The following is a 22,558-nucleotide window of genomic DNA, read 5'->3' as shown; positions in this document are numbered from 1 at the left end:
ATTTTAGCCTAGCAACGCTACTTGTTACGCAGAGAAAATGAAAGCCCTTTGAAGATTGATGCATCTGCGGGGCTTCATTCATTTTGCAAGGGCACAACCATGCTGTTTCCTGCACTGTGGCAATTTACAGAGAGCGAGCATCAGCCTCACTTGAGAGAAATGAATCACGGTACAGAATTCTCTAGACTGCCCCCTATTTGCCCAGCCTCCCACAGTTCTCCGGCTCATTCCGTCCATACTCAGCTCTCCCAGAAACTACTGGGAGCTGAAGCTGAGTCTTGAAGCAAATATGAAGACATATGAAGAGGTCAGACCTTTGGCCCACCCCATCAGCATGCCCTGGTTAGCACGCAAGAACATTTTGAAAAGGCATGTGGGTCCCTTGGAATACTTACTTGGACAAGCATAGCGCACACAGCATCATATTTGCCTCAAGTGCATTTCCATCCTGGCTCAGGCCGATGGACAGGAAAACAAAGCTGTCCTTTCGGAGCTTCCTGCCCGGGCCCCTAATGAGACTTTGCTTTGTTAATCTCCACTCCTATAAGTGGCCCTTTTTTAAATATATACTGCATTTGGGTTTACAGATGTGTGGCTTTGGCACTGGGGTTCTTTCTTACAAGCTTTGTCTAAAGGCAATCCATTTGATCAAAGAGTTCCACCCTCTGACTTCATCTTTTATCATTCCCCAGTCAGATCTGGGCTATGGGTAGAATCCTGCAGTTATTTTATTTAACATAAAAAATGATTTCGCTTTCCTGCCAGAGGCAGGTCTCACTGATCATTTCGCTTGCCACCTAGCAACCCAGAGAATCATGGCTTTTACATAACTCGCCGTAGTGGGAAATGGCAGATCATCCTAATTAAGGAAAAAATAACATGGATAGGGAGAAAGACTACAGCATAGAACAGGAAGAATAGCAGCTCTACCGAAGTCATTATTTCCGTAGTCAGAGAGACAGAGAGATTGTCAAGGCAGCAGGAAGTGCTTTCGGGGCCAGACTCTGCCTGAGACGGCGTGCAGCTGACTGCACTCGGTCCTCCACCTCTTTCTTCACTTCAAGTGAGGATTTCAATTTAAACCAGTGCCGCGATACCAGCAGCTCAGAAGGAAATATTGCGAATTCAGAAAGGGAAATCATCTTACTATTGCAGTCTCTACATTTGGGTTCAGAATGTCTGAATATATTTCCCCCCTAGGCATTCTTTCTTCTTTTTTCCCAACTTCAAACCGTCAGTCAGTACCTTCTATTTGAAAACTTAAGAGGTAACATAAGAAAAGGTAATCCCTCGGTACCATGACTGCTTTAGACGATACTTCGTGTGTTTAACTTGGGCTCCTAAATGGTACCAAGTGGTTGGAATGCATCAGTTGTAGCTCTGTGTCATGGAAATGAGCATACTCCAGGGTACCAGGGCATGAATGCTAACTCAGAATGTAGACATCTAGAAAATACAAGATTGTCTGCAAACTGTAGCCTGTTGTATACATGCGGTGCCCATAATAGATACCCTATTTTCTATGAACAGCCTTTGAAATAAAAGAACAAGGTGAAGCAAGTCTCTAGAACCACAGACATACATGTGTAAACACATGAAGAAATGGAGTGCCTGGTGGGTATTTCATAACATACTCAAGCTGCATGGATTCCAGTTGTCGTGAGCAACTGTGGAAAAGCTTCCGACCAAAGAATATCAAATGTCAATAATCTCTCAACCAGAAATATTACAGAAATATTCTTTACAATTAAGAAACTACAGGTTGTTAGAGCATTTTAAGAATTTATCTAACAGGGTATTATAGTTATTTCAACTAGCTTCTGTCTTGGCTAGAAAGGAATAGAGAAATAATTTCAATGTAGAGAATTTCTCTCTCTCTCTCTCTCTCTCTCTCTCTCTCCCTCTCTCTCTCCCCCATCTTTCTTCCTCTCTCATTTTCTCCCTCTGTATGTGTGTGTGTCACATTTATTGTCACTAGAGTAAAGATATTATAACCTCTTTAGCACCAGAGATGAAGGAAATGATGGTACACTCACTCATAGTCATGGTTTTTATTCCTATTCTATTTTCCATTTGGAGGAAATAATTAATCAGTTTCTCTACTAAGTGTTTTAAATGTATAAATGCATATAAAAATACCCAGAAAAGGTGAATATTTTTCCTAATTTTTGAAATAAAGAAATTGGAATGTGAAAAGCTGGAATAATTTTTTCCAAGTCAGCACAGCAAAACTATAAGGACAAGATTAAGACCCAATCCCTTCAACAAGGCCATAATAACCAAGTGGCTCAGCACTGATAAGCTTTGCTGGCTAGAAATCTTAGCAGTTGTAACTTGCAGGTCATGTGAAATAGGGTAGTCTACTAAATCGCCACTAGCTATTGCAATACCCCAAAACTGACAGAATTCGCTAGGGAAATAACCACATTTCAAGCATGAAATCCAGTATCAGGAGTTTGGGATCTAGTCCTGGTATACTGGAGGATGTATCACATTCATTTATGTCCAGTTTAGGGCAGCATATAAAAGGTTTGCCCATGCCACTTTCCTGAACTTAAAAGCAAGAAACTTCATAGGAATGTGAACATGGCCTTTTGTATGAGTAAATAAATTCTTAGATTGTTATTCTTCATAATTGAGCTTGTGCTTAATTTAAAAAGTATACTTAACTACCATTTTTGTCTAAATTGTTTCCAATATGAAAACAGAGACCCTTGAAGATTTTGTCAACCAAGATCACATGGTTTATGGTTTTGATAATGTTTGACCCAGAAACATCACGAGCTATCTTAAGACAAATAACAGACAAAAGATGTGTTGTATGCAAGGAGAGGTTTGCACCCCTGTTAACAAGGATAGAAGAGGACCTGGAGCCTAAAATATAGATAAACTTAAGACATTGCCACATATTTTGTGTTGCATAACCACTGTCATTAAAAAAAAAAAAAGGAAACAGGAGGTAAAAGGTAGACAAACGTGGGGAAACAATCTCACATTGACTCCAAAATCCCTTACGCATTTTCCAAGTAACCTGATTAAACATATGTTTTAGTGTACAATGTAAAACATATGGGACTTCTATACCGTGTCTAAAGGGGGGTCCGGCTACTGGGGAACATACCAAATGTCGGTGTGTACCTTTGTGTTTACCAGCGTGCTCTACAGTTACCAGACCATTGGACTGTAACCAGACAGGAACCTCTCTCCTGTCAAGCTCCGACTTCTGTCATTTTCCAAACCCAGACTCCATAGCCTGTGTATCTGGAAGTGCAGGTCTCTGAAATAGGAAAGGCAGCCAACAGGAGAGGTTCTGCTCCATCAGTGTCTGCTGAGAGCAAAAGTCAGGGCTACGTTTTTTGTGTAAAGGGAACACGTGTATGAACAGGAGCTAATTGTACCATTTGGGGGAGCTTTGTAGAATCTTTAGGGAGGAAGTGGCTCACTAGGGGTTGGGTTCTGAGAGTTAGATTCCACCCTCCTCACCACCTGGGTTCTCTCTGCGGTTTTGTGGGTAACAGATGAAAAGAGCAGCTGCTCCCCACCTCTGTCATCATTGATACCGTTCCCCACTGCCAAGCCTTCTCTGTCCCGAAAGACTATAGCTTGAACTGTCAGCCAAAATAAATTGTCTCTCCATGAAGTTGAATTTGTATGTAAAGTATTTGGTCACTGTGGTGACAAAAGCAGCTAATACAGCCTCTCGACTCTGACACTCTATGTCACAGCTGGTGGATGAGAATGAACCTGGGTTAGCCAAAGAGAATTGTTCCAGCCGCTGTCAGCCTTATTTCATGACCTTGTATTTACTATGTATTTATAAAGTTTCTATAAAGATGGGGAACATAATGAACTAAAGTACACACCAACTACTCGCTTTACCTGGATTTGAACCTGGAGTCTATGGACTACCATGTTTACCTGTGAGCACAAGAATAAAGTAAGTCAAACACATGTTTTATAATATGCCCATATTATTATATATGAATTAGTATACTATATTATATATATACATATATGTATTTATCACATATCACATAAACATGTTTATACACTAGTCTACTGAAAGTATAGAAGCAGTATGGTTTTTATAAGGACCACTTCCTAGGTACCATGTAGAGAAAAAGCACAATCAGAGAAATGCAACTCAGAACTTCTTTGAGATTCCACCTCACCCTCATGGCAGTCATTGAGAAAATAAATAACAACAAAGGATGAAAGTGGTGTGGATAAAGGTGAGCCCTTATGCAGTGCTGATGAGACAGAAAACTGCCCAAACCACTTTGAAAATCAGTGTGCAGTTTTCTCATACAACTAAAAATAGGTCCATCACATGATGATGCTGGATAAGTCTTTGGTATTTACCCAAAAGACTCCAAGTCAACATATTACTTTAGTGCAATGAAATTATGTAACCAGCCGTTGTGCCTAACAACAGAGGAATGATAAAAAAAATGCAGTACCCAGTAGACCATTGCTCACTCAGTAAGAGTGAGCTCATATAGCTTGCAGGAAATGCAAGCAACTAGTAACAACCATGCTCAGTGAATTAAGCCAAGCTCAGAAAAGCAAATATTTTTGTGTGTGTGCTCTCAAATCAAATATTGTACCTGTGGTTCCTAGATGTCTCTTAATCAATGCATAAAGTGAGATATGTATATGTGATATGAAAATAGAAGTAAACCTGTCTTGGGGACCTAAAGAGTCTGATGGGAATAAAGAGGAATGAGATAAGAGAAGTTGAGAGTGTGAGAAAGATAGGCTTGCACATCGTATATACCTGCAGGAAAGTCGCCTCATGTAGAACAGTACCAAACACAATGAAAATGCACAATAAAATTTTCGAAAGAACAGATAAGGGGAAGAATGCTGTAAAACCTGAGACTTGAGTTAATCATCTGGCGTTCCCAGCAGATCCCTACCAGCATTTCTCCTCCTTGGGGACACAGAACAGAAGATTCAGTCATGTAGAATCATGGGCTGACAAGCCCACAGAGTTAGCTTAATTTAGCCTCTTCTATTGAAAGCAGAGATCTATAGAATTTCAGTCTGAGACCCAACATGATGGCCTCAGCACATTATTATTAAGCAGGCATGAGATTTGTCCCAAGATAGAAAGCTATTATACTGATTTATTGATCTTCCAGAAGCCCCTCAACACTCAGCTGAATTAGTCAAAGAGCCCTTTCAAACAATGGTGGGTTTTGCAACAAACCACAGATAGTGAGGACCACAGCAATGATTGACACAAGAAGTTATATGAAATACTGCACAACAAACATGGTTGAAATCAGCTATATGCCTGTGGAAAGAATTGAACTGAGCCAGTTAGAGTTGTATGCACTTGCCACCCTAGGCCTCAGGAGACTGGGAAGTCAAGATCAAGGCCAGCCTGGGCCACATAGCAAAACCTTGACAAAAAAAAAAAAAAAAAAAAAATATATATATATATATATATATATATATATATATATATAAACAGAGAGTACAAGAAATGGAAGAGAGGAAGAGAAGAGGCAAAGAAGATTAGAGAGAGAGAGAGAGAGAGAGAGAAAGGAAGGGAGGGGGGAAGGAAGCAAGCAAACAAAGGGGTACCACTCCAAGGATGGTGTACTATATGCTCAAGCTGTTAGATGTCTAGTTAGATTGATACAAAAGAGGGTTATGAACACAAAGACAAAATCTAGCCTAGTGTCGAGCTTATTTATACACCTGAGCCAGAACTCCAGGTCTGGGTAGCATTTAAATTTTAGATGCCACCATTGGTTCATTTTTCAGATACAAATATCTTCCTGAAAGCCCACCCCAGAGGCACAACTCCTCCAAAAAAGACACACCCACTCTTACAAGGACACACCTACTCCCATAAGGACTTGCCTCCTTCAACAAGGACACACCTCCTAATCCTTCCTTGAAAGCAGACTAAGCATGCAAACCGACGAGCCTATAGGAGCTCATTCAAGAGCACTGCACAGGTTAAGGACCTTTCTCTGTGATGGAAGACAGAAAGTTGGAGCTCTTATGACAATTACAAGATCCTGTCCTAACAGGTCTCAAAATTGTCAGCCACCAAGAAAAGCAAGATCCAAAAAAGAGGGTAGCACCAGGTATTTCCCAAGCTCAGGTGTGAAGCTGTATAGCCCACTGGCCAATTCTGCTAAATCATCTTCCTTTAGCTGGATTGACCTTGGCCTCCTGGAAGACCTTTTCTCCCACTGCATCTTAGCATTTCTTTATTCAGTCAATGAAATGGATTTTACTCAAAGTTCACCGTTGGAATCTATTTCTTGGTAAAATATTGCAGCAAAAGATACTTTTTACTGCAGTTTTCCCTCCTGACCTAGTCCAGAAAATCCAATCCAGCTCCCTAGACTCCAGCCTGCTGCCAGGAGCCCTTTACTACCCAGTCCTTGGTTGGCCTCGGGCATATAGCTCTGTGGAGCACAGCTGGGTTCCACTTTCTGTCTGCTATGACCATTGAACCATGTTCTGCTCTTCTACTTAGCATCAGAACAGTCTGTAGGCAAATCATTTTCCACAAATGTACAATGTAGCTTAGGATGAGGCATTCGTGGGCAGCTTGAGGACTGGGCATTTATAGACACCTGAGCAAGTTAAGCAACGTTATCATATTTTTCATTTTTCTCTATAATAATAATAATAAATAAGGGCACAAATTTTTCTTGGTGCAAAATCTGCCCATATGTGGCATAGATGCTAAGGACAATGTTAAATACACATTTATATTAACCATAACATCACATGACAAGGAATTCCAAGAAGAGAGTCTTGATTTCCATTTCATATTTCAATTTTGATTTCTTAAAATTACTCTAACTCCAAAGGTTGTTCTGCTCTGCAGACTAACACTTTAAAAGCCTCTTCAAGCAGGATGTACCACTTTGTATCACCACTGCAATGAGCAAGTGTGTGGTGGAGAGCTGGGAGAGAGGCAGGGTGAGCAGCCATTCCACTGTAGAGAAAGGCAGAAGTGGAGACTTAACAGCAGTGAGGACCAGGTTGATGGGAATGACCTGCAGTACTATCTGAGCCCATGGCGATTTCCATCAACCTGGTCCTCACTGCCCCCAAGAGCTATTTCTGGGGCCAGGGGCCTGCTGTAGTCAGAGTATGTGTTGATGTCTGTGACCTGTGTTGCCACCAAAGGCCATGGGGATGGACATGGTCCGGGCTGACCCCTGAAGCCAGTTTGGCCTAAGTGGTCTGTGCTGCCATCTGAGGGCAAGTTGATGTTCATGATCTGGGCTTCTTCCAAGGGCTTTTCCTGGGTCTGTGGTCCTACTGCAGCAGAGGGCTCTGTTCACGGTCTGTGCTGCCACCACAAGACAGGTGGAAGCCTATGATCTGTGGTCCCACTGACTGTGAAGAGCAGTGGTATCAGTGATTGCAGATGCCAGCTGCGAAAGCTGCAGTTTAAATCCTAGCCATGCTGCTTAGCAGATTAAAGAATTATGTGCTCAGAAAAAGACAGAGATGAACAGTAAAAAAGAGATTAAGATGGAAATTAAAAAGAAACAGAGACGTCTAAATTGTTTACAGGGTGCTTAAAAATGTATGTAGGCTTAGGAGAGAAAAGAAAAAGGAAGAGAAAGTCCTTAAAGAAATGGAGTAGCCAGGTGTAGTGGCGCACATTTTTAATCCCAGCATTTGGGAAGAAGAGTCAGGCAGATTTCTGTGAGTCCAAGATGAGCCTGGTCTTCAGAGTGAGATCCGGGACAACCAAAGATACACAGAGAAACCTTGTCTCAAAAAAATCCAAAAATTTAAAAATAAAAAAATAGAATAAAAAAAAGCCAGTAATGATGGAAAATACACAAAGAATCTGAATTATGTATATTATTGTGTTTTCTTTGAATTTTTTGACTGTGAATGAGCTAAGTAATGAGAGACATTAGATTGTATGGGGTGCTAAGATAAACCAGCAAAATGGATGAGGAAAATGTGGTACATTTACACAATGGAATACTACACAGCAGAAAAAAAATAACAGTATCTTAAAATTTGCAGGCAAATGGATGGAGCTAGAAAACATCATTTTGAGTGAGGTAACCCAGACACAGAAAGACAATTACCACATGTACTCACTCATAAGTGGTTTTTACACATAAAGCAAAGAAAACAACCCACAAATCACAATCCCAGAGAACTTAGACAACAATGAGGACCCTAAGAGAGACATACATAGATATAATCTACATGGGAAGTAGATAAAGACAAGATCTCCTGAGTAAATTGGGAGCATGGGGATCTTGGGGAAGGGTTAAAGGGGAGGGGAGAGGCAGGGATGGGAGCAGAGAAAAATGTAGAACTCAATAAAAATCAATAAAAAAATAATTAAAAAAATAAAAAAGACAAAAAAGAAGGATATGATATTGAAATAAATACATTGGTAAGGACTTTGGTTTATTGGTACAAATTTAATTTCATTTTTGTTATATGTATATTCCTACTCTTGTTTAAGGTATTATAAACATACAGCTCATATCAAAATGTAATGAATAGTGAAAAATTACAGATTTATAGTCAATTTTAATAGTCAAACTCATAGCCACGTTAGTTAGGTTTTCTAGATATACAGGGATCTATTTCAGTTAGATAGATAATCTTCAATACCTCAAAAAAACCCTGCAGAATATGGCATTGAAAAGGTTTCAAGAACTTAGACTTTTCTTTTCTGTGAGACTTGTCTTCTTCTGGCAGCACCAATTACTTCAGAGTGGTTGATGGGCATTGAAGAACCTCGTAATCGAATTTGCCTTCAGTTGGATTAGGCTAGCCGTTGGGGCAAGAAAACTGCTCTTGTCTAGATTGATTGATGGGATGATGTAAAATATAGACATGTAGGGCCTACAGAAAAGCGACTGCTGCTGAACTTTCCAAAAGGTGGCATGGTTCCTCAGTGTTCTTGTTTCAGAGAAGAAACTGCCAGACATTCTTCATGACACAGAAGAAAGCAACTGACAAACTTTGCCAGTCGAAGGCAGACGAGCTCTTCAAATTTCCTGCTTCACTGGAAAGTCTGCCGGATGTTATAGGCCTGGATGTACCAGTGTTTCAAAAGAACTTTGGGTGAGTGTCCAGGCAGTGAGATGACTCTTGTCATTTCTAGAAATTTGTAAGTTGCTTACAATGAACTTCCTGTTTTCTTAAGTGATATTATATCCTTCTGGGGTCTTTGATGGAGTTGAAGATAGATAGTTATAATTATAGTTTTCCTTAGTTATAATAAAAGATAAATTAGATACAAAACCTTAGACTCACAAAGATAAGAGAAGTGATAGAGTATTTTCTTTAACTTTGTCAGACACAAATAGGCTAAAAATTGTAACTCTAATTTTCACTTGACAACTGCTCTGTATATGTAATTTTACTATGTTAAAGTTAAAACCTGCCTTCTGTATATGTGTTGCTTTCATTGGTTGATAAATAAAGATGCTTTTGCCAATAGCTCAGCAGAGTAAAGCCAGGCAGGAAATCTAAACAGAGTTACAGAAAAAGAGTAGCCAGAGCCAAAGAGATGCCTTTTAGCTGCTAAAGACGAAAAATATCCGAACATCACTGGTAAGCCACAACCTTGTAGCAGTACATAGAATTATAGATATAGGTTAATTTAAGACATAAGAGCTGGTTAGAAATAATGTCTGAGCCATTCACCAAACATATTATAATTAATATAGTTTCTGTGTGATTATTCAGGTCAAGGTGGCCAGGAAAACAAAAGCACAGTCTCTGTTTACAGGGCACAGACACTGGGAAATGAGTGTGATGGGGTGCAGGATGTGAAGTCCCAATCAATAAAAATATTTTTAAAAAAACTTACCCAAACATAGAGCTATCTGCCTATATATATACAGCACAGGAACACTTTACACCATGCAAGCATTCTTAGAGTCAGTGAATGTCACCTTAATTGAAAAAAATTCAGGTAGAAGCCCAAGCAAGGGTTGAGAGTTTGAAGACACCCATAGTTTCATAATTTCAGAAAGGGAAGAATTTGATTTCAGTCAAGTGATGAAAACAGGAAATCAAACATTGGTTATACTAACCAAAAAAGATAGCCAAAATGATAGTATCTCTTTGTCACTACAATTAAAACATTTAGAAACCACAGACCCCAACTTGAAGCATGAAGAGCGTGGTTTAAATTTGAAATGTTGGTCACATGCATGTCCTATTTGCCAGCACCCCTCCAATGGCCCTTAACTATGAAAAGGGGATAACTATAATTTGAGAGAAATTAGCATTTTACCTATAACACAGCTAGATAAACCCAACCAAGATCTAAGATATCTTTTAATACACATGTTCTGCATATGGATGAGGGAAAGGTAGTTCCAATTGACATGTACAGATTCCTGGTTTGGGTAATTCTCATCGGCTTTATTTAATTATCCTGTGACATTTGTTTAAAATTAGTTAGAAAGGTCAGTGGGGGCTGAGAGATAGCTCAGTTGGTAAAATGTTTGCTACACAAGGCTGAGGATTTGAGTTCAATCTCCAGCATCCACCAGAAAAACTGAGCATGGTGAAGTGGACCTTTAAAACAAGCACAGGAGAGTGGAGGAAGGAGGATTCCTGGGGCTCACTAGCCAGGGACACTATCTGGTTTAGCAAGGTTAAGGACCCACAAGAGACCTGATCACACAAAACAAGCTGATGGCTCCTAAAGAGTGGCACCTGTGGTTGACCTCTGGTCTCCACGCACGCGCGTGCACACACACACACACACACACACACACACACACACACACACACGGGAAAAGGTCAGTGGACTGCTGTAATTTCCTTCTATTTTTCACCTAAGTTCACAGTGTTAAAACATTAAGGGGGACAAACAGTCCCTCCAAATCCCAGAACTGTGTGTATTGGATACAGACGCAATTGACTTTCAAATGCTGAATGAGAGGTAGGAATGCGCGATCCCTTGAGCGGTATTCTCTTACCACCTTGGGAGAGTAAGTGAAAATGTGTAGGATTCAACAGCAACATAGCAAAAACAAACAACGATAACAAGAAAAAACTGCTACTCATTGTCCTTATTAAGATGGCAATCCCTGCTGTGAAGGACAGGCAGCCATCAAGTGAGAAGAAAGACACAAGCAGACTTGTATTTTAGGAACCTCCCCTGGTATTTCAGTGGGAATCAGAGAGGGACTAAGTGCCAAAACTTTAAACACAAACAACTGCCGGGATGTAATGCAGTTGTCACAATGAATGATGATAGGACCCTGAGCTGATTCACGGCAAAGGATGCCAGAAAAGGATGCTCAGGAGATATGTAATACGTTAACAAAGTTTGGTGACAAATTGGATGCTTATACCTGTCAAGTAAGAGCCTGTACTGGCCCTTTATTCTGCCCCCTGTAGTAGGCCGAATAAAAGTCCCTCAAAGATGCCTGCATTTTTATTCTGGAAACTAAATGTTTGATAACACCAGAAATAGTATTAAGGTATCACACAGAACTGGGTTGCTAATTAGCGGCCCTAGAAATAGTGAGAGTGCCTTGGATTATGCAGATGAGCTTGCTTGATGGGGTCACAGCGCTCTTCAAATGTAAAAGATAGGCTCAGAAGAGCCAAAATTCTGAGTGCCTTGATGGCCACTGCTGTTTTGAAAGCATAAGAGAGCCAGGAACATGAGGGAGCTGGGAAGCACTCGAAGTCAGGGACACCATATAAGTCTTTTCCCTGTAGCTTCCAGAAAGAAAGGCAGCCCCTGCTCAGGCCATGCTGATCTGGGTGGTCACTGCTCCCACCTGGGGCCATGGAGACATGCAGGCCCGAGTCCACTGCTTAGAGTCGGGTCCATGGTTTTGTAATGGCCAGGGTCTGCAGGAGGGGAGGGGGCGGGGTAGCCATGGCTCCCGTTACCATAGAGAGCTCCCAGGAGTCTGGTTAGCCACCTGAGACTATGTTGGTATTCGAACAGCCAGGCTGGCCCTAGGGCCATACTGATCTGAGTGGCCTGAGCTACCACTGGGTCCATGGTGATATCCAGGCCTGAGGTGCTGCTGCTGCTGCTGCTGTGGGCCATGTCTGGGTCCACGGCTCTGCTGCAGCTGGGGTCTGTGATGATGTCTAGTGTTTGCAGTTTATTTAGAATCTAAATTTTAAATAGCAGGTATAAGTTGGTTAGGCCATAACTCCAGTACTCTAAACTATGAGGTGTGTTTCCCTCCATATAAATTTGAAGGCAAAGAGCATTTTGCGACACAGTCTCATTCTTCCTTGCCTACCTACTCATCAGTCAACTAACAGTGCTCAAGTAATAAATAATTTAGTTATAAAATGTAGGCAGCTTTCTGTCACAAGATATATTTATTTTGCTGGTGAATTAATTAATGTTTGGGAAATGCCATGTAAATGTTAGCTCTTATCCTTCCCTTATTTATAGTAAGTAAATAACTTCCGATTTAATTCCCTACACTAGGAAATGCTGAGAAGAATAAGTTCTAAGTTCTCATGATGAAGAAATATGATTTGCCCTCGTGGCTTTCTCTGTAACCTACATATAATATTCAGAACTTCAAATGATGGAGATAATATCTCCCGAACTAGCTTGGCCCAACAGTCATGAAACATGGATGTGAAGGATTTTGGCTCACAGCCTTAAAAGAGAACGGAGCTTTCTATAGCATCTCCAGAGTGTTCAAATGAGAGACGAGGTAGAGAGGAGAACATAAGACATTGTTCACATTCTACCTTGAGGGCAATTAAAAATTGTATGTTCTTACTTATGGTCCAAAATTGCATTTGAAAATAGATTTCAAAAAAAGAGACTACTTTAATTCTGCGTTAAGGTCTCTAAGAGTCTAACACAGCATTTACAGAGATGGATAACAACCAGAACAGTGTTTTACGTTCACTAGGCTCTACCAGATGTTTTTAAAGGTCAACAAAACAGAAGATGGCATTCCAAAAGATAAGGATCCTATCATTCTTTGAAGGACTAGGAGTGTTGGGAATATCACGTTCTTTGCTAACGTGGCAAGCAGCCAACCAGGCACATGGGCCAAGGATCTGCTCTCTAGGTTAGTCCTAGTTATTGTGCTACTATCAAAAGGACAAAAGACCTCTGGGGAATCAATAACAGGTGCACGAGTCGTGTGTACAGAAAGGGAGCTTGTTTCCAGGCACAAAATCAGCAGGAGACATCCCTCCTTAGAATCCAGCACTCTCTAATCTATGCCGTTAAACCACAGAGAAACAAAAGCCGAAGTGAAAATGACACCCGGTGCTGTCATTGGATTAACCTTGAGGTACCACACAGTTCCAAATTACAGACAAAACAATCACTATCCAAAATATTCAAAAATTGTCAGGATTTCTGCGACTTAGGCCATGCGCCATAAATCTCCAAGTGCAGGGTAGTTGCATCCCTGTGGCAAGTCTGTTTGCAGTGTAACCCTGCATTTGAGCATCCCTGGAGGGGTGGCCCCTGGAGGGGTGACGGTGTCATCTGCCCCAGCTGTGTAATTGCGAATGATCTGATGCACAGATCCATGCAAGTGATTTGCGACTAGCGGGGACGCGGGGCATTTTCCTTCGGAGTGCAAGGGTAGGGTTCTGGGTGAGAGCTGTATTTCTCCCTCACAAGTGCTTACACAAGCTTCTCATGGTGGCAGAAGCAGGTTCTAAAACAGACAGCGCAAGTATATAGTATATTTCACCTCAAATATGTAATTTCAAAACAACTCTTAAAGGCCATAAGAAGTTCCCGCGTGAGCCCAGGTACGCGGTGTATCTATCTTTGCTTGGGAATGTTGACTGTAAATGAGTTTTGCAGGAAGCAGATATCCTGAAATCCATCAACTGTGTGTTCCCATTAACTTCCCCCTACTAAATATTGAAACTAAGTAACTCATGGTCTGTTCAAGAGAAGTTTATGGCTGTGTATGCGTAGGTGGTTCCACATACTGTCCAAGCTCTGGTATCACAAGAGATTCTCAGAAATGTCCATTTCCTTTGTTCTATGGAAGACTTTCTGCTCCATTAATTTGAGCGTAGTTGTCCTGTCTCTAAGTTTTTCTACATGAATTTCTACCAAGTATCATAAAGAGGGTTTGATTTCTGCCTTCTCTTTTAGAGTTACCTTTACAAAGAGCAAGCTGTAGGCCATACACAGACGTAACCTAAGCCCAATGTCGTTTAATAGTTATGTCCCCCATCCTTCCTTCATCTGTGAGAAACTAGCTGAAGAAAAGGTCACAGGACCTCCAGTAATTGCTAATGAGCTCCTACCTCCCTATGGGTTCCTTTCAAAACACCATCTTATCTGCATAACTTGGACATGGAAGACTCTCTGATCCACACAAATGGACCTTGGGCTGTTCTTGGAGTCATTAGCAGAGAAGGCGGTTCATTTCAAAACCTGACTCAAAATTGGGACTAAGCTGCAAAGTCAGCTTCTCCCAGAACATGGTTTGTATAGGAGAGTCAGGAGGACGTAAAAGGAGAGAACTGACAAGCCAGCCTCACATCAGCTGGGATCGGTTAGCAAGGAGGGATATCACAGAATGCAGCATGCCAACCATTCTCCTCTGTCTGCCACTATAGAATTCTACTCCTTATTGGTACACGGAGCTTCTGACTTCACATATGGCATACTTATTAGTATCACTATCATGAAGAGTAGAATTAACTCATGCAGACCCAGCCTGTGAGTTTCTCTCATAGAGATGAACTCTGAAGGAGGAATATAATCAGTTTTGCCTGACTGGGTTGGCATAGGATTACAGAACACCGACCTCTAGGCATGAGGCGATTGCCTCTTGAACCCTCAGTACCTATAATTACCAGCCACGAGACCTGCGTAAGACTGAGGCTGGGTCCACTAATGTGTCTGTCCTGAAGAGGGTCAGGGTCTCAACTGCCTTGCCTCTTCGCCCCTCCCCCGAGGATATCTAGACAATGAATAGATTGCTAGGAGAGAGAAAACCTTGTCCTCAGTGTGAGAGCCACTAGTAAATTGACCACGTTCCTGTCAATAATCCCTCATCCATGCGACTGTGGGTGACCTCACGCATTGGTTGACTATGTCGGACTTGAGTGGAGTCATTTCTTTGGTCTGTGGTGGTTACCCTGATCTGGGGTGAGTAGATGGTTAGTTCCCATTTCAGAAAAGAGGGTTCATGCAACACACTAGTACTAGGCAGACAGTAAATGTCAAAGAAGGATTTATAATTTGTCTTCTCCAAAACTGTCCCAAGGATATCTAGTGTCTACCGAAAGGAAGGTCAGGCCCCCAGAATTGGTACCGGAAATACCTAGACACCAAATTCTCAGCAAAAAGTAGATGTATTACCCTGGGGGGACCAAGTGGGGTGGGGAGAGGCTGCAAAGGCAGCAAGCACAAGCAAGCAAGAAGAGCACAAGAGAACAAGAGAGGGTGTTTTTCAGGAGCAGGTTTTTAAGGATAAAAATGGGGAGTCTGTCCTAGAGGGAGCTGGTAAACCCTGATTGGTCATTTTAGCCAAATAGTGAATTTTGATTGTTGGACCTTGGTGTTTTGTCTCAGAAATGAGTCAGTGGCCAAATAAGGGAATAGACCTTGGGAGCTAGCTTTGGGAAATGCAACAGATTTTTTATCAAGGAAGAGAAAATGGGGTAAAAGGGCAAAACCTGTGTGCAGTGCCCGCTGTGCTTGGCCTGTGTTCACAGCGCTCAGGCCTGTTCCAGGCCCTTCGTCTGCATCTTCCTAGCAGGAGTACTTTCTAAGTTTCGTGACGTACAACTGAGGAGCATGAAATCAGTACTTAAGACAATAATCATACCCTGACATGGTGTCACAAGACTGATTGTAGCTTCTGTGCTTACCAATAACCCATTAAATAGACGAGAGTGAGCATCAAGACACCTGTTGGGACTTAGGGGTGTTTATGAATGTGAAAGTCCCCAATAGCCTGAGACAGTTTCCTGCAGACTGCGAGCAACATGATAAAGGGAAAGTATTACCAAACTCAATTGAGAGTTCATTGCGGATATTCAATACATGTTAAGTAACTGACTGGCAAATGGAGATTTGGGGACTCATAAAGGCTGAGTTAACAATGAACATAAATTCTGACCCACCCAGGGAAAGTACCTCTACTATTAAATTTTATGCAAACATGGAGGTGTCCCTATGTTTAATTGTTTTTAGTGGTTTTTGTTTTTGTTTTCCTATATTGCTTCTATTCCATTGGGCAAATCAAGAAGTGGGGTGAACGTCCAAAGAGTGTCATGTGATTCTCAGAGTTCTTTGCATTTTCCTTCAGTCTCAGTAAAGCAAGAGAATCAGAAAGAGCTTGGCTTGCACTCCTTGATTCTCGGACCTTGGCATAGTTCCTCTTCCCTTGAAACACAGAGGCAGCCTGTGATCTCTATCCCTTGCTGACCAGCTGTACAGAGGACGACATCTGTGAGATGATGTTGGGGACAAGGCAGACCCAGGCTCACTCAGACAACACACTACAGTGGCTCAGAGGTGCAACAAGCTTGCTCAGAAGCTTGACCACCCCATTCTCGGGCTTCCTCCCATCATCAGAAAAGGTGCTCTGTGTCCGTTTTGCCTGGTCACCAGGCTGCTGTCTCTGTCCTTGAAGTTTGGTGGCAATACTCCATTGTAACATAGGTACTTCCTATGCTTTCATTCGGAACTAGAAAGATAGGGGCTGAGGCTGTGACTCGGTCAGTAAATGCCTGATATTTAACCATGAGGACATGGGTTTGGACTCCTAACACTCACATTTACAAAGCAAGCTAGGGCAAAGCACACCTGTCACCCTTGTGCATGGGTGGAGTGAGACAGGAGGAGCATTGGAACTCACTGGTCAGCCAGTCTAACTGATCAGTGTGCACCAGTTGACTGGGAGACCCTGTCTGAGAAAAGGAAGGTGGAGAGTGATATAAAAAAGACATCGGATGTTGACATCTGGCCTCAACATGTCTGTGTACATACACATGCACAAAAGCAGGAGCGTGTGCGTACACAGACACACACACACACATGCACACACACACACACACACACACACACACACCGTTGAAAGATTAAAACAAAATGACAAACTTCTTAATGCGGCCCTTCTCTTGTATCTTGCTCAGGCAAGGGGGCTCCAGGCAAAGGCAAAAGAGAACTCTAGAGCCCAGATCAAGCGTGTCATTGATGTGTGGTTATTCTCACCAATGCTGGCGCTTGGTTTGTGCAGATTCCGTGCCAGAAAATGAGGTAGAGCCCATGGGATCAACATGCCCTCTCCTTGTTCTCTATGCACCTATGCAGCACACCTACTCAATGACCAAAGCAACTGCCAACCAGTGAAAAGAAAAGCCCTGTGAAGACTTTCAGATCCTATTGGAGAATCCTCCAAGAGCAGCAGGCAATGGCCTTGAGTTCTCTGTAGTCTCTGTGACAGTGCCAGGCCCTGTGGGTCAGGGCTTTGGAGAAACTGCTGGCCTTGGCCTCTGAGCACAGCATTCAATGCTCACGCAGCTCCTGGGAGAATTACTCAGCCACTCAGTGACACCACTGTTTTATCTATACCGGGAGGTGATGCTAACGTACCTACCTCCCAAACACACCTTTAACAAGCACCATGTTTCTAAGAATCCACACAAGAAGCAAATACCCCCTAAGCCTTGGCTGTGCCGACGTTCGCATCTGAGCGGACTGTAAGAAGAAAAGACTGGAGAAAAAAAAAAAACCAGTGAGTAGGATCTGCAGTCGTGTGGGAAAAGGAAACATTTTCATTCCTAAATGATTTCAAAACTGAAGGACAGAAAAAACCCTTGGACATATAAATGGGAAAAAGATCCAAGGCTGCTTGGTGTCAATTATTTGGAAGAAGAAAGTTCTCTGGACTAGGCAGTGAAGTTAAATGTGTTTTGAATGAACATTTAAAAACCCCCGTGATTGAATCAGCCAACCATTAAATTTTAAATTAAGCTAAGCCCTATAGAAAAGATAGACAGCTATCTAGGCAACAAAAATAGAGATTAAAAAACCTGTTAATTTGATTTTCACATGGCCTCTTTTATGATTAATATAAATATCTGCAAAGGAGAATGACTTAGCCAAAATTTCATATTAAAAACGGACCTAGATTAGTTATTCCAAGTAAATCAAGCAAGTTTCCTCTATAAAAACACAATAGATTTCTTATTTGAGCATATAATAGCATATATAGCTATTTCAAAAAATAGCATATATAACTATTTCAAAAAAAGGAGTAAGAAAACAAAGAAGAAACTAATATATCTCAAAAAACCAATAATGTTTTCTTTTTTTCTTTTTTTTGATTTTTGAGACAGGGTTTCTCCATAGCTTTTGGTTCCTGTCCTGGAACTAGCTCTTGTAGACCAGGCTGGCCTCGAACTCACAGAGATCCGCCTGCCTCTGCCTCCCGAGTGCTGGGATTAAAGGCTTGTGTCACCACCGCCCAGCCCAACCAATAATGTTATTAGGCCCAACTGGAATGTACTTATTTATTGACAACAGAAATGATATATAAAGAGATCAAATTTCTCATCATATTATTAAGATTGTGTAAAATATGATTGAATTTTAGAAACATTTTAAATAATTGATCATCCTCTCTAATTTCTAAAACTGAGGCCTAAATATTTCTAAAATTATAATTAAAATGATTTATGGGTATGTCACACAGAAAGATAGCATTCCTCTGTGGCAAGAACAACACAACATTGTGTGGCTGTGGAGTTGCTTTCCTCAGACTGCCATAACAAGTTAACACAACAGACAAGGCTGTCTTCCCTCTGCTAGCCCCAGGCGAGCGCATGTCTTCCATGCTTCCAGTGTCTTCCAGATTCCCGTCACAGCTGGTATCCCTCGACGGCTTCTCTTATTTCTCAGCCACACTCTCCTTCCGTCAGTAACTCCCATCTCCTCCCTTAGAACACCCATGGGACAAGAGTAACAGAGTAGGCTTCCTCTCTAGATCCCTCCCTGATCAAAGTACTGGAGGTCAGGATTCAGAGACTCGAGAGGTAGGAAGAACGGCACTGAGCCCACCATTGCCTTGGCAGCAGCAGCAAGCCTACAGGTGTGTCTGAAATAGAGATGGCACTTCCAAAAGGCTTCAGGGTAAACCTTAGACAAGGATTACCTTTAGCCGCTTGCTCGACAACTCATTCCTTTAAATGAACTGAGATGTGATCACAGAACTCAGCTCACCATTTTGTCAAGGACCCTGTTCAATTTTGGCATGTGAAGTAAAGTCAAAGAAGGCAAAATGGACACATTCAATTATCTCTGCATATTCTTAAGCCTCCCTGAAGAAGACAGCCGAGGAACAAAACAGGTTTAAAAAAAAAAATCCATGCATTATGAAAAAAGATACAAAAGAAAGAAAACCAGGAATCGAATAGTGAGAAATGGCAAGCTGATGGGCAAAGAGCAACTGACTTAACACAGCAAAAACTGCCACCTGGAGCTTCCAAAGGGAGAAGTCAAGACAATGGAAATAGATGGGGCCGGAGAGGCACCTTGGCAGGTAAGAGTGCTCGCTGTTCTCCAGAGGACAGGAGTTCAGTTCCCAGTGTGAATCAGATTCTAGAGAACCAAATGCCTCTGGCTTGCATGAGCATGTACCTGAGTGTGCGCGGACACACACACACACACACACCACACCATAAACACACATACCACACATTCACCACACACACACATGCACACACACCACACACTACCACTACATACCACACACAGTCACCACACATACATACACACATGCAAACACATGCACAGCACACACACACCACACAGTCGCCACACACACACATGCACACATGCAAACATGCACACTACACACATATGACACACACACCACACATAGTTATCACACACACACACAACACACAGTTACCACACACACACACCACACACACATATACATGCACACATGCATACACACAGAGATGAATAAATAATAAGTAAACATTTAAAATCTGTGCATTGATTCATACCAAAAACATTGGAGAAAAGTTAGGGAACAAAGGTATCATTATTTTCAGAGGCCCAAGTAAGACATAAAAAAATAAATAACTATCTTTTTCCTAACACTTCCAAATGCAAAATTTCTGACAAATAAAATTGTTTCAAAAAATTTTAGTACATACCTAAGTTATTTGCTATCAAAATATGATCTAACGTATGTAAGGCTAATTATAATCTCTATTAATCCTCCTTAGTAAGAATATTCATGTTCCACTGAAGAAAAAAAATCGATGTGTTTAATTATGGAGACTACTGCAGGTGATATATCAATTACATATCTTATTATTTTCTAAAATCTGAAAATTAATTCGCATTTTCAAACATGCCTAGCCCTGAGGAGTTTGTATAAGGCCTCATGGGTCTCTCTAATGAGCCTTTTCTAGCCCCAAATGCCCTCTTGTCCTTCTCCATCTCAACAAGAAGGGGTCTGCTCTCTGGGGGAAAGTTAGCTCTAGTTTCTGTAGGTCTTACACACCATGGTGCACACATGGCACCATCCTGAAAACCGAGACAGGAGAGCCCAGTCGTCCTCCTCCCCCTGTAGGCTTGCAGATAGGAGCAACAGGCCTGTGTTTGAGTTGGTGAACTTTGCATGTGTGTACATTGACATAAAAAATAATCAATGTCCAGTGTTCTCTTTAATTGCTCCCAGCTGTTTGTTTGCTTATTTGTTGTTGCTATGGTTGAGATAAGGTCTCTCAGTAAACCCAGAGCCTATTGGTTCATCTAGGCTGGCTGGCCAAATTACTCCAGGGATCCTCTCTGGCCCTGCCCCATCACACACACCCACCTCCCCAGCTTGGATTGTAGATATGCCTTCAGCAGTGCCTTGATTTTTACATGTGTTCTGGAGATCCAAACTCAGGTCCTCTTCTTGTGTAGCAGGCCTGTCCCCTCCTAAGCCATCTCCCATGTAGTGACATTTTGTTTGTATTTTAACAAATAAAGCTTGCCTGAAGGTCAGAGTGCTGAGCTAAGCCACTAGAGGCCAGGCAGTGGTGGCACCCACCTTTAATCCCAGGACTCAGGAGACAGAGGCAGAGGGATCTCTGTTAGTACAAGGCTATCCTGGGCTACTTGAGATTGCATCTGTCTAAGAGAGACAGAGCTACACAAAGGTGATCCCAGCAATTGGGATCCCATGCCTTTAACCCCAGCACTAGGGAGGTGGAGACAGGAGTGATATGGCTGGGCAGAGAGAGAAATCTAAGGCGGGAGGAGACAGGAACTCTTTGCAATCTGATGTTTGGTGGAGACAGATGCAGTCTGGAGATGCAGTCTGAGGACAGGATCCCCCTTCAGTCTGAGGATTTGGGAGAGGTTAAAGGTCTCTCTAGTGGTTGCACTGCTCCTCTGATCCTTCAGTTTTCACCCCCTAATATCTGACTCCGGGTTTTATTTATTAAGACCGATTAGAATCCGTGCTACACTCCCCAGCTCCTAGTTCTTGCTTTTCACATTTGGTCGGGGTGTGGTTTTGCGATCAGACACCGTGTCATCTCTTATCTACCCCTCCCGAGTGCTAGGGTTACAGGTATATACCACCACTTCTGGGTATTTCAAAAGTTTCATTCTGTGGCCTCTTGTCACTGCTGCTCTGAGCCTCTGTTGTCACGGGACATCATGCCAAAAGGACAGGAAGAAACAGAAGAAGGCAGGGTCCTCAAGTCTCAATATCCTCGTCAAAAGTCCCCAGTCAACAGTCTGACTTCCCCAACTTTCTCAAAAGTTCTATCAGTTCCCAATATTACTCCAGAATGGGGGCCAAGGAAGGGCTTTCAGGACAGTAAAGACTCAAATGTGTAGCCGCATTCTTATCAGAACGGCACAGGTTGGGAATTTTCCCCTGAGCTGGTCAAAATCAAAGATCTGTCCACTTGACACTTGAAGGTTCCCGGGAAGACTCTGGAAACTCCATCTGTTCACCTTCCGCAGTGTCTCACCCAAGTGTAGGGAGCTCTGAACTGAATGAAAGTCAAGGATCGTTAGACATCCGAGGGCATGAAAGAACAAGTCAAACCTCGGGAAAATGAGCTCTTGGTAAGCGCGGGTCCAAAGCCGTGCCAAGATAAGAAATTATATCCATGAGATGAGACCAGAAATAATTTCACCTTTTAAAACCTTCAGAAAATAAACAATGCAATCAGATCAAGGATATAAAATATTTATATTGAATGGAAACATTAGAAATTAAAATTGGGCAAGAACAATGGCCAGAAAATAAAGCAAAAAAAACCACATGCATCAAAAATAATAAGGAAAATCAATGCACTCAATAGTGAAGTTCAAGACAATAATGGATTTCTTAAAATCCCGAAGTCTCCCAGATATCACAAATGTGCTAATCGTGAATACATAATTTGTGATTATAATAATCAAAATTCAAACAGTTGCATCATTGAGAACTAGAAGATAATTAACCAGTCTTCAAATTCTATGAAAAAATAATCTCCACTACATTTGTATATATGTATTAATTAAAGCAATAATATATAGATATTAATATTTTTAAAAATATTACGTTTTGCATGACATAATAGGCTA

At 41.8% G+C, this 22,558-nt stretch overlaps 1 non-coding gene across 1 annotated transcript; it reads left to right on the top strand.

Annotated features, from left to right (window-relative positions):
• Nucleotides 1-2,814: 2,814 nt before the first annotated feature.
• On the top strand, nt 2,815-2,936 carry LOC121453094. Its single transcript, XR_005974968.1, has one exon. It is a non-coding gene; the product is annotated as a U6atac minor spliceosomal RNA (small nuclear RNA).
• Nucleotides 2,937-22,558: the final 19,622 nt, after the last annotated feature.

This window comes from Microtus oregoni, unplaced genomic scaffold, assembly GCF_018167655.1.
Source record: "Microtus oregoni isolate MIOR12 unplaced genomic scaffold, Mior012 000010F_ref0000083, whole genome shotgun sequence".
Lineage (NCBI taxonomy): Eukaryota > Metazoa > Chordata > Mammalia > Rodentia > Cricetidae > Microtus > Microtus oregoni.
Note: the sequence above shows the minus strand (reverse complement) of the source record. Positions and strands in the feature narration are given on the sequence as shown.